The sequence below is a fragment of the Bos mutus genome, chromosome 4, assembly GCF_027580195.1.
Source record: "Bos mutus isolate GX-2022 chromosome 4, NWIPB_WYAK_1.1, whole genome shotgun sequence".
Classification (NCBI taxonomy): domain Eukaryota; kingdom Metazoa; phylum Chordata; class Mammalia; order Artiodactyla; family Bovidae; genus Bos; species Bos mutus.
In genome coordinates, this window is record NC_091620.1 from 41724022 (window position 1) to 41737811 (window position 13790).

At 39.7% G+C, this 13790-nt stretch overlaps 1 protein-coding gene across 13 annotated transcripts in view; it reads right to left on the bottom strand.

Moving 5' to 3' along the window:
• The window catches only part of COA1 (cytochrome c oxidase assembly factor 1), an 80229-nt gene that overhangs the window by 34875 nt on the left and 31564 nt on the right, over positions 1–13790 (bottom strand). For 9 of the 13 annotated variants that reach the window (XM_005899416.3, XM_070369361.1, XM_070369364.1 and 6 more), the window contains exon 2: positions 10910–10962. The exons of the other annotated variants lie outside the window; for them this stretch is intronic. The gene's annotated coding sequence lies outside the window, so the exon portion shown is untranslated. The remainder of the gene's footprint in view (positions 1–10909; positions 10963–13790) is intronic. 13 annotated transcript variants of the gene reach the window in all.

A 13790-nucleotide genomic window follows, 5' to 3' on the forward strand; every position in this document is an offset into this window, starting at 1 on the left:
CTTAACACCACTTCTACAGCTGCACTGCATCCCTGGAATGGAATATCCTAACAGTTTCCTTTCATTCTCTTCCACGCTGCATATTGGAATTTTTAGCCTATGAACAGATGCACGGAGAACAGTGTTAAAGGTAGGTGTGGAGGTGCTAAGAGTCAGGAGAAATAGAGCAAATCTCTAGTCAAGTTAACTGGCTTGTAATACATCATGAAATACAAAATGTGAAGAAAACAGTAGGCTTCAGTCATTCATGGTCTCATTAGTGTGAATAAACAATGGGAATAGATTAAAGCCTTGTCTAACTTCTTCCCCTCATCTAATTTTATTCTCCAGTATTAGAAGTCAAAGCATAAATATACCACTCGGGCTTTCTCAGTTTACTCCAACTTCAATGTAGTAAGTAGTTAGGGGAAATGCCTCCAAAACTAAGTGGTTTACTGCTACTTAACTCTTTGGTGCTGTTCTGGAACTACCTGAGTAGCTAGCCTAAAGTCAATATTTTAAACAAGTACATTTTTAAAAACAAAAAGAAACTGGTAATCTCTGTGTTTCAACATATAGTCAACTAAAATATCATGGTGATAGGTGCTGACTAATAGAGAAGGAGCAAAATAACTAATTCCTTCACAACAAGATGAGGATCAAGACTTAAAAGGACTGTATACATTTTTAATGATCCATGATTTTATACATGGTGATGTAAACACTGACATCTTCTCCATATCACTTAAAAGTGTGACAATCTTCTTTTTGTCCCTTTTTATATATCATGATGAAAATTTCATTAATGAAGTCAAGCTGAGCTATTTCTTACATGAGAGTGCTTCCCCACACACTTAGTGTCTAATGGATTTCCCCTAGTTAACAGCTAACATTTAATAAACCCTTCCTATGTGCCAGGTACTTCACTAAATGCTTTACATAATTAACTCATTTTTGTCTAGGAATACTATTATTATCATGAACATTTTAAAGATAGGAAACACAAAAGGGACACAAAAGTCAAATAATTTGCCAAGATTTTCATTCCACTCACTACAGCTACATCACACAATTACACCAAATGTAATGGCTTGAAAAACAATTTTATCACAAATGAAGTCTGTAGGTCAGAGGTTTGGACAGAGCACAAACATAATGTACAATGTCTGAGGCTACAACAAAGAAGACTCAACAACTAGGGACGCGTCAATGGCTGGGGGTGGGAGTCATGTGGGAAATTTTCACTTGTGTGTATGACTGTTGCTGCTTGTGGTCTAGCATCTTAGCTGGAGCTGTCACCTAGAGCACGTACACACGGCCTCTCTTGTGTCCTGTGCTTTCTCTGCAGCACAGCAGCTTCAGCACGTAGGACACCTTGCACGGCAGCATTGGGATCCAAGGGCAAGGGTCCTGGAAACGAGGCAGAGAATAAACTGTCTTTTCTGACCCAGCTTCAGACATCACTCAGCACTTCTGCGACATTCCATTAGTCATAGGCAAATCTCAAGCCTGTGCAGATTCAAGAGGAGAGGATAGAGACCCCTCCTCTCATGGGAGGAGTATCAGGGTCACAGACTAGAAAGAGCAGGGGGCTGGAAATGCAGCCATCTTTGGAAAATACAATATACCACCATCTGAGAGCAGAGATTCCCAGTGTATGTCCTTAATGACCATACTCGACTGCAAGATTACAAGCTGGCACTCTTTATGGCACTAACAATCACACTCTTGACCCAGTCCAAAAGATTGTGTATATGCAATGCCAGAATTCCAGAAAAACATCTACTTCTGCTTCACTGACCTCGCTAAGGCCTTTACTGTGTGGATAACAACTAATTGTGGAAAATTCTTAAAAGAGATGGGCATACCAGACTACCTTACTACCAGACTACCTCCTCAGGGAGGTAGGTAGATTTGTATGCAGGTCAAGGGGTCACACAGAGTTGGACACGACTGAATTGACATAGCAGCAGCAGCAAGGAGCAACAGTTAGAACCGGACATGGAACAACAGATTGATTCAAAATTGAGAAAGGAGTTCATCAAGGCTGTATATTGTCACTCTGCTTATTTAACTTACATGCAGGGTATATCATGAGAAATGCCAGGCTGGATGACTCACAAGCTGGAATCAACACTGCAGGGGGAAACATCAAGAACCTAAAACATGCAGATGATACCCCTCTAATAGCAAAAAGCAAAGAGGAACTAAAGAGCTTCTTGATGAGGGTGGAAAAGGAGAGTAGAAAAGCTGGCTTAAAACTCAATATTCAAAAAACTAAGATCATAGCATCCAGTCCCATCACTTCATAGCAAACAGATGGGGAAAAACTGAAAACAGCAGCAGATTTTAAGATCATAGCATCCAGTCCCATCACTTCATAGCAAACAGATGGGGAAAAACTGAAAACAACAGCATATTTTATTTTCTTGGGCTCCAAAATCACTGTGGATGGTGACTGCAGCCATGGAGCCATGAAATTAAAAGATGCTTGCTCCTTGGAAGGAGAGCTATGACAAACCTAGACAGCGTATTACAAAGCAGAGACATTACTTTGCCGACAAAGGTCCATAAAATCAAAGCTATGGTTTTTCCAGTAAACCGTATCACATCATCCAGAGATGTGAGAGTTGGACCATAAAGAAGGCTGAGTGCCAAAGAACTGATGCTTTCAAACTGTGGTACTGGAGAAGACTCTTGAGAGTCCCTTGAACTTCAAGGAGAACAAACCAGTCAATCTTAAATGAAATCAATCCTGAATATTCACTGGAAGGACTGATGCTAAAGTTTCAATACTTCGGCGGCTGCTGCTGCTGCTGCATCACTTCAGTCATGTCTGACCCTGTGCGACCTCATAGATGGCAGCCCACCATGCTCCCCCATCCCTGGGATTCTCTAGGCAAGAACACTAGAGTGGGTTGCCATTTCCTTCTCCAATGCATGAAAGTAAAAAGTGAAAGTACCTGATGCTAAAAGCCCACACATTAGAGAAGATTTTGATACTAGGAAAGATGGAGAGCAGGAAGAGAAGGGGGTGAAAGAGGAGGATGAGACGGTTGGATGGCATCATTGACACAATGGATGTAAGTTTGAGCAAAGTCCGGGGGATAGTAAAGGACAGGGAAGTCTGGCATGCCGCTGCTCAAGGGATTGCAAAGAGTTGGACATGACTTAGCGACTGAACAACAACAACAATGGCATTCACAATTTGGAATGGGCAAAGGGACCAAGAGGAGAACGAGTTCTGAAGAGGGTTCTTTAGGCTACATTCCCTTCAGGTCCATTCCCCTCTGGAAGCCATCAGTGAAGCCAGGATTCTCTACACCACCAAGAAAACAAAGTGTCTCTTATAATCTCTCCACCATGATAGTATTTCGTGGTACTCAATTCCATCATAAAAATCATTTTAACTGTTTCTGAAAGATGGAAAGGGATGCCCCATGGACATCCTACTGTCATAGACTCGACTTCTGGTCTGCACACCATCTCTGATGTCGAATACGACAAACCTAACCCAAATCACACCTTGATTTCTGAGGTCACAGTAAAACTTCCACAAGATCCACATTATTTACAAATAAATCAACAAAATATTTCATAATCAGATGGGAATCTGCATGTCTAAGAGTAAGTTTCCAGAACTTTTTGGAAAGTAGAGGAACAGGAGGAGCCATTCAAAGCAAATAATCTCTTTTTTAATCTTACCACTGATTCCTCTGACAATTTCAAGGGGTTTGGAAAAACTAGAGCAGAATTTTGAGACTGGAGAATCAGACTATTCAGAGACTCTCCAATGTTAAATCTTTCAGGATCAGATCCCTGGCACAAAGCCAGGTGAACAAAAGGTGCAAACTGACTCACTGGACTAAAATCCCACCCTTCAATAGCTGCCAGGAAGAATATTGTTTTAAAATGCTATGGTTATTATTTGAGCTGTGAACAAACACCTTCCCATTAACAGCCCCTCAGATTATTATTCTGCAAAACCTTGGTGTTACCAAGGAATTTTGTGAAATCTGTTGGGGTTTCCTTTTTTTTGTTAAAAATAATAAAATCATCATTGACTCCAATAAACTGTTGGTTGCTACAAAGGGAAAAACCAAGAATGCCTTCTACCTCGCGTGGTTTACACACTAGGTAAAAGCATGAGAACACTGTGCAACATTAGCGTAACTAGTTACGTGTTACTGATTTGAAAATACTGTACAGTAGTAATTTTTAAAAAAACAGAAACTGGTTTACTCGTTTAAACTTTCATTTTGAATACAATTTCAATTAACACAAACAACTTGGGCTGGCCTATTAAAACAACCAAAGAGAAGAGGAGACATTTAATGAATAAACTTGCTGGTAAACACTTTGTCTACATGGATTTTTCCAGAGGTACTGTGTTCTGGCTACGTGAGGCTGCCTTTGTTTCTTTCAATAAATCAAAGAAAGGAAAAAGGTGGGAAGGGGAAAGTGACAATCACACTTAATCCACACCAGGCTGCCATATGTCACTTTTTGTCCTTTGCTGGTTCATTGATTATTCATGAATTCACTACCTGAAAAGTGCTATATTTATCTTTACAGCCACAAAGCTGTCAATTCAGTTCCAAGTACGCCTGCCTTGGTTTTCAATGAAATGCACAGTCTGGGTGATAGTCTTTTGTACATGACACTGCCCTAGGCCATTAAAACAAGTATTAAAAAATTGACATAATATAGGTGAAATTTCAGTGTTGATACTGGCCTGAGCCTTATTATTATTTTGTAATGACTGTTTTATCAAAAGAAACATGAAGTAGTCTTGGCTTTTAAAGCCATCGGCCTCTAAGGATTTCCAGAGAGGCCCTAAACCCTACTCCCTCCTCTATTTTGTTATCAATGGTCTTACTGTTCCCATTTCTTTTCTTCTTTTATACCTGCTTGTTTCTGGTATAGCAGAGGTATAGTATCCTCTGCTATTAAGTTACCTGCTCAGAGCTACCTAAATTCCAACCACTGCTTTCCGGGGATGCATTACATCACTCTAGTTCAGAATCTGCCTCAAGGTTTCCTTTTCCCACATACAGTCACTGCCTTGAAGAATTCCATAGGTCATTTAAATTTCAACTTGTTTGCCAGCACCTAGAGAAGACAAACTTTTAAAAAAGCAAAGAGATACTCAGCTTTCAACACTAACTACCAAGCAAGAAGACAGGAAAAACAAGCTTGCCTAAAGACATTTTAAATGTTTCCCTGGTGGCTTCAAGCTTAAAACTACCACCACAAATCCATCACCTTTGTCCTGGAGAAGAAAGGTCAGAGGGAGAAAATAGATTACAAATATACCTGCATCCTAAAAATTCTGTGATTGGCTTAAAGGATAAAAAAGCGAACTGGAATCTCCACCAAATTACTGTCATTTCAATGTTTTATGATAATAAAGCCAAAAAGGTAAACTCAATTTATTTTTCCCTAGGTGTGCTCAACAACAATTTTGACATGAAAGTTCAAACATGTGATAAAGGTTAACAGTAAGTGACAGGGCAAAGACCTTATCCAAAGAGAAAAAAGCCCTTTATAAATAGTTTCAATATATCATGCATTCTTCCATGTTTTATTTCAATTAATCTTTTGAGGATCCCCAAACCTAAAAGTCTCTAATTCAAGAATGTGATTAAGACCTGTAACTCCATTAACAGGAAAATGAGGCAGAGGGAGACTTAGTATTTTAGAACTCCATTATGATGTAAGACTAAGTCATCAAATTCCTCCCATGATTAACATATGAGATCAATGTTCATGTCTAAGAAAGCAAAAGGAAAAAGGATTCAAATTAAAAACAAGCTTTAGTCTTTTCAGGTTTTAAAAAGTAATTTAACTGTTGAGATTTATTCATGTCGGTGTTTAATTGTTTTATAGGATTATCTACCTTTAGAAGCCCCTAACCTGTTTGCTCTTTACCAAATGCATTACTACTTGTTCAGTCATCCAGGATTCAAACCTGGGCCTCCTCTGTCACCTGGCTTTCATTAGTCAGGATTAAGTTCGACCACATACAACAAGAGCAAAAACAGACAACAGATAAAGCCAATGGCTTACACAAGGTAATTGTATTCTCACGAAAAAAGAAGCCCAGATGCAGCTGGGCCAGTGTGTACAGGTTCACAGTGCCAGGCTTTTTCCCTCTTGATGCTGTGTCATTCTCAAAACATGTCCCCACCTTCAAGGCCCAGGGTAGCTGCTTGGGCGCCTGCTATCACATGCCTATAATAGCCAGTAGGAAAGAGTGGAAGCAGGGTTCAATCCTTCTAATAACACTTTCTAGAAGTTGCACACAGCACTTCTTTCATCTCACTAAACTGAATTTAGTGATATGGTCACATCTAGCTACAAAAAAAACTTGATTTTCAATCTTTTCATTGGGCAACAACAGTATGTCCAACTGAAAATCTGGGTTCTACTTTACAAAGAAAATGTTTTCCAGGATGAGCACAGTCAGTCTTCGGGATACTTCTTACTCCACACATCAGTCCTCTCAGCTCTTCACCACTATTTAGCTAAGTCAATCCTATCAGCATGGTTTAATTCGCTTCATCATCATCTCTGCCTGAACGATAACATCTTGACCGAGTTCCTTGAGCCAAATGAAAATGAGGGGAAAACAGAGAGACTGGCTGCAATCTGCTGTCTGTGCGTTTGTGGGTAGTTTTGCTGAGCTTTAGTGGTCAGAGATGGAGATGAGGGTCCTGAGAAGGAAATCTGTCCATATGTCAGGAAACACTTCTCAGTGGAAAGAATAAAAAAAAACAAGAGAGAAAAAATATTAACAACATTCTATACGCAACACAAATATTTTCCACAAATGAAAGCAAAATAAAAACTTTTGCAGATAAATAAAAGCTGATAGAATTCACTGAAAACAGACATGCACTATGAGAAATTTTTTAATTGAAACATTTGAAATATACTGATGAAAGTAATCAAAGATAACAGATGGAAATATGTATCATGTTCTTGGGTTGCAAGAATCAATATTGTGAAAATGACCATACTACCCAAAGCATTTTACAGATTCAGGGCAATCTCTATCAAACTACTAATGGCATTTTCCACAGAATTAGAACAAAAAAATTTACAATTTGTATGGAAACACAAAAGACCCTCAAGAGCCAAAGCTATCTTGAGAAAGAAAAACAGAGCTGGAGGAATCAGGCTCCCAGACTTCGGGTTGTACTACAAAGCTACAGTAATCAAGATAGTATGGTACTGGCACAAAAACAGAAATATAGATCAATGGAATAAGATAGAAAGCCTACAGATAAACCCACATATCTATGGTCACCTAATCTTTGACAAAAGAAACAAGAATATACAATGGAGAAAAGACAGTCTCTTCAATAAGTGGAGCTAGGAATTAATACAAGAGAGCTACACGTAAAAAGAATGAAATTAGAGCACTCCCTAAAACCATACACACTCCAGTATTCTTGCCTGGAGAATTCCATGGACAGAAGAGCCTGGTGGGCTACAGTCCATGGGGTCGCAAAGAGGCAAACATGACTAAGTGACTAACACTTAAACCTGCCATCTCCTGCATTAAGAGGCAAATTCTTTACCACTGAGCCACCAGGGAAGCCCAAAGGAAGCCGTAAGTAAGACAAAAAGACAACCGCAGAATGCAAGAAAATATTTGCAAATAAAGCAACTGACAAGGAATTCATCTCCAAAATATACAAACAGCTCATATAGATCAATATCAAAAAAACAAACAACCCAATCAAAAAAATGGGCAGAAGACTAAACTGACAATTTTCCAAAGAAGACTTCCGTACGGCAAACAAGCACATGAAATGATGCTCAACATCACTGCTGAAAGTGCAAGTCGCTCAGTTGTGTTCGACTCTTTGTGACACCGTGGACTATACAGTTCATGGAATTCTCCAGGCCAGAATACTGGAGTGGGTAGCCTTTCCCTTCTCCAGGGAATCTTCCCAACCCAGGGATAGAACCCAGGTCTCCTGCATTGCAGACATATTCTTTACCAGCTGAACCACCAGGGAAGCCCAAGAATACTGGAGTGGGTAGCCTATCCTTTCGTCAGTGGATCTTTCTGACTCAAGAATCAAATCAGGGTCTCCTGCATTACAGGCAGACTCTTCACCAGCTGAGCTACCATGGAAGCCCAATATCACTATTAGAGAAATGCAAATGAAAACTACAATGAGGTATCACTTCACACAGGTCAGAATGGTCATCATCAAAAATTTCATAAACAATAAATGTTGGAGAGGGTATGGAGAAAATGGAACTCTCCTACACTGTTGGTGGGAATGTAAACTGGTACAACCACTACGGAGGTTGTATGGAGGTTCCCCAAAAAACTAAACACAGAACTACCATATGACCCAGCAATCCCACTCCTGGGCATACTCCTGGAGAAAAATATAATTAAAAAGATACATGATGTACCCCTCACCCCCAGTGTTCATTGCAGCACTATTTACAATAGCCAGGACATGGAAGTAACCCAAATCTCCACCAGCAGAGGAATGGATAAAGAAAATGTGGTACATTTATACCGTGGAATATTACTCAGCCACAAAAAGGAACGAAATGGTGCCATCAGACGTGGATGGACCTAGAAACAGTCATACAGAATGAAGTCAGAAAGAGAAAAACAAATATTGTATATTAATGCATATATGTAGAATCTAGAAAAATGGCATAGATGAACCTATCTGCAAAGCAGAAATAGAGACACGGAGAACAAATGTATGAGTACCAAGAGGGGAAGGGGGGCTGGTAAGGATTGGGAGACTGGGATATATACACTACTCATGAAATAACTTTACTCAGCTTTCATTCCAATCCTAAAGAAAGGCAATTCCAAAGACTGCTCGAACTACCACACAACTGTACTCATCTCACACGCTGGTAAAGTAATGTTTAACATTCTCCAAGCCAGGCTTCAGCAATACGTGAACCATGAACTTCCAGATGTTCAAGCTGGTTTTAGAAAAGGCAGAGGAACCAGAGGTCAAATTGCAAACATCCACTAGATCATCGAAAAAGCAAGAGAGTTCCAGAAAAACATCTATTTCTGCTTTATTGACTATGCCAAAGTTTTTGACTGTGTGGATCACAATAAACTGTGGAAAATTCTGAAAGAGATGGGAATACCAGACCACCTGACCTGCCTCTTGAGAAACCTATATGCAGGTCAGGAAGCCACAGTTAGAACTGGACATGGAACAACAGACTGGTTCCAAATAGGAAAAGGAGTACATCAAGGCTGTATATTGTCACCCTGCTTATTTAACTTATATGCAGATTACATCATGAGAAACACTGGGCTGGAGGAAGCACAGCTGGAATCAAGATTGCGGGGAGAAATATCAATAACCTCAGATATGCAGATGACACCACCCTTATGGCAGAAAGTGAAGAGGAACTCAAAAGCCTCTTGATGAAAGTGAAAGAGGAGAGTTAAAAAGTTGGCTTAAAGTTCAACATTCAAAAAACAAAGATCATGGCATTCAGTCCCATCACTTCATGGGAAAGAGATGGGGGAACAGTGGAAACAGTGTCAGACTTTATATTTTGGGGCTCCAAAATCACTGCAGATGGTGATTGCCCCCATGAAATTAAAAGACGCTTACTCCTTGGAAGGAAAGTAATGACCAACCTAGATAGCATATTGAAAAGCAGAAACGTTACTTTGCCAACAAAGGTCCATCTAGTCATGGTTTTTCCAGTGGTCATGTATGGATGTGAGAGTTGGACTGTGAAGAAGGCTGAGTGCCGAAGAATTGATGCTTTTGAACTGTGGTGCTGGAGAAGACTCTTGAGAGTCCCCTGTACTGCAAGGAGATCCAACCAGTTCATCCTAAAGGAGATCAGTCCTGGAAGTTCATTGGAAGGACTGATGCTGAAGCTGAAACTTCAGTACTTTGGCCACCTCATGCGAAGAGTTGACTCATTGGAAAAGACCCTGATGCTGGGAGGGATTGGGGGCAGGAGGAGAAGGGGACGACAGAGGATGAGATGGCTGGATGGCATCACCGACTCAATGGACTCGAGTCTGGGTAAACTCCGGGAGTTGGTGATGGACAGGGAGGCCTGGCATGCTGTGATTCTTGGGGTCACAAAGAGTCGGACACAACTGAGTGACTGAACTGAACTAAATGAAATAACTAATAAGAATGAACTATATAGTACAGGGAATTCTACTCAAAGCCCTGTGGTGACCTAAATGGGAAGGAAATCCAAGGAAGACAGGATATATGAATACATGTGGCTGATTCAGTTTGCTGTACAGCAGAAACTAACGACATTATAAAGCAACCATACTTCAGCAAAAATATATTTGACATATAACATCGTGTAAATTTAAGGTATACAATTTATATTGTAATACAATTGCCTTTGTAGCAATAATCACCTTTATCACATTATTTAACTATTTTCTTTTTAGTGGTTGGAATAACTGAGTTTGTTTCTTAGCAAGTTTGATGATTGTAACAATATTATCTGTAGTCTCTGTACTATGCATTAATTCTCTACCACTTATTTAACTACTTGGTAGCAAGTCTGTCCTCTTAAACATTTTTCCTATCCATCCACCTACGATCCTCTGGTAACCAACATTTTACTCTGTTTCTATGAGTTTGTTTTTTTCCTATTCTTCATATAAGTGATATCATACAGTATTTGTCTTTCTCTGACTTATCTCATGAGAAATATTAAAGTTCTTCCAGCAGAAGAAAAATACCAAATGGAAACTTGTAACCACAAAAAAGCCAGAGAGGCCTACAATATAAAACACATGGCTAAATGCTAAGGACATTTTTCTCTCAATTTTAATCTTTTTAAAGGTTAATTGAAATGACATCAGCAAGATGGCACAAGAGTTTTCTACTGCTATTTCCCCAAAGACCAACTGACTAGGACAATCACCTACCAAGAAGGCAGCTTTTGTAGAACTCTGGAGTCCAGCAGAGAAGCTCCAGGACACTACGGGAGCAAAATAAAAAAGGGATTAGATGTAGAAGTAAAACAACCACGTTACCCTCTCCCCAACAGTGGTGTAACTCAGGATCTCTCGCCAGCTATTTCTCCCACCATGGAATGTTTGAGAGCATGCAAGTGAGTACTCAGCTTCCCCAGCTGGACAGCATACTGCCAAAAGGACCCACTTCTTTCCTGCCCCATCTAGGGGTACTGAGGTGAATGTACAACTGAGGGGCAGGGAGGGGCTGCCAGAGCCAGAGACGTGTCAAAGTAACATGGATCCTACTAACCATTTCAAGGACAGCAGCAAGTCCACAGCTGAACTGCTGGGGAGGCCTCACCTTCAGTAACCTCAACGATCTGTGCACCTCACTCACACACACTCTCCCACCCAATGGCAGGCTCCCCCCTGCTTCACACTTTGATGAGGGATGTGTTCAACACTCTGCATGCAACTAAAATTGTGTATAAAAAGATGTAAATACAAAGGAATAATATTAAGCCATTAAAAAAACACACACACAAGGAAATCCTATCATTTGTAACAACCTGGATGAAACCGGAGGACATTATGCTAAGTGAGATAACCCAGAGAAATAAAAAGAAATATTGCATAATCTCAAATACTGGACACTCTTAAAAGAAAGCTGAACTCACAGAAACAGAGTGGTAGGGTGGTTGCCGGAGACTAGGGAAATGGAGAGAGGTTAAAGGGTACAAACTTTCAGTTATTAGATGAAAAAGTCCTGAGAATCTAAGTACAACATGACTACCGCAAAAACAGCACAATGAAAGTACAGAATGGTGATTATATTCTGTATTAGATAACTGAAATTTGCAGAGAGTAGATATTAAAGGTTGTCACACACACACACACAATCACTAAGGTAATGGTTAAGTTGATTCTGGAAATACTTTCACAATCTATACCAATATCAAATCATCACGTTGTACACTTTAAATATAGTTTTGTAAATTATACCTCAAAAGCTGGAAAAAACTAACTGGCTCTTTAAAGAAAGTTCAATAATTAGGTATGTGGTTTATAACAAGTAGAAGTAAAATGTGATAAAATAACATAAGATGAGGACGCAGAATGGAAGTATACTGTGTAAGATTCCTGTGTGAAATGGTATATCACTTAAAGATAAATTAATAATTAGCTATATAAACTCTAGAGTAACTACTAGAAAGTAAAACAAAAGGTACAGCTAATAAGCCAATAATGGAGATAGAATGGAATCACAAAAAAATACTGTTAATCCAAAAGAAACGAGGAAAACATGAAGAAAGAGGAATAAAGAGACATTTAGAAAACAGAGAACAAGATGGGAAATTTTAAATTGATCATGTTGATAATAAATGCAAATTGTCTAAACATTATGCTTAGATGGCAGAGATCATCCTAATGGAAAAAAGAAAAAAAGCAAGACCCAACAACATACCATCTGCAGAATTAGCTGATCAACAACACTCACCAAAGTCTCTAAGGCCTATAAAAATTTAAAATATCTTCTTCCTTATACCTGGGAAATTACTTGATGGAGAAGGAAGGAGGGCCCAAAAGGGGCTAATAAATCTTCACAGTGAGTCAAGAAATTTTGCATCAATAAAAAATTTCCCTTCCAGACAAGGAACAAGACCTGGAAGTGACATATAGATTCAAGGCATTAGCTCTGATAGAGTGCATGAAGAACTGTGGATGAGGGTTCGTGACACTGTGCAGGAGGCAGTGATCAAGACCATCCCCAAGAAAAAGTAACGCAGAAAGGCACAATGGTGGTCTGAGGAGGCCTTACAAATACCTGAGAAAAGAAGAGAAGTGAAAGACAAATGAGAAAAGGAAAAAATACCCATCTGAATGCAGAGTTCCAAAGGAATAGAAACGAGAGAAAAGAAAGCCCTCATCAGTGATCAATGCAAAGAAATAGAGGAAAACAATAAAATGGAAAAGCCTAGAGATCGCTTCAAGAAAATTAGAGATACCAAGGAAACATTTCATGCAAAGATGGGCTCAATAAAGAACAGAAATGGTATGGACCTAACAGAAGCAGAAGATATTAAGAAGAGGTGGCAAGAGTACACAGAAGAACTGTACAAAAAAGATCTTCATGACCCAGATAACCATGATGGTGTGATCACTCACCTAGAGCCAGACTTCCTGGAATACTAAGTCAAGTGGGCCTCAGGAAGCATCACTACAAACAAAGCTAGTGGAAGTGATGGAATTCCAGTTGAGCTATTTCAAACCTAAAGATGCTGCTGTGAAAGTGCTACACTCAATATGCCAGCAAATGTGGAAAACTCAGCAGTGGCCACAGGACTGGAAAAGGTCAGTTTTCATTCCAATCCCAAAAAAAGGCAATGCCAAAAACTGTTCAAACTACTGCACAATTTCACTCATCTCACATGCCAGTAAATTAATGCTCAAAATTCACCAAGCCAGGCTTCAACAGTACGTGAACTGCGAACTTCCAGATGTTCGAGCTGGATTTAGAAAAGTCAGAGGAACCAGAGACCAAATTCCCAACATCTGCTGGATCATCGAAAATGCAAGGGAGTTCCATAAAAACATCTACTTCTGCTTTATTGACTACACCAAAGCCTCTGACTATGCGGACCACAACAAACTGGAAAATTCTTCAAGAAATGGGAATAACAGACCACCTTACCTGCCTCCTGAGAAATCTGTGTGCAGGTCAAGAAGCAACAGTTAAAACTGGACAAGGAACAATGGACTGGTTCCAAATTGGGAAAGGAGTATGTCAAGGCTGTATATTGTCACCCTGCTTATTTAACTTCTATGCAGAGTCAGTCAGTCAGTCCAGTCG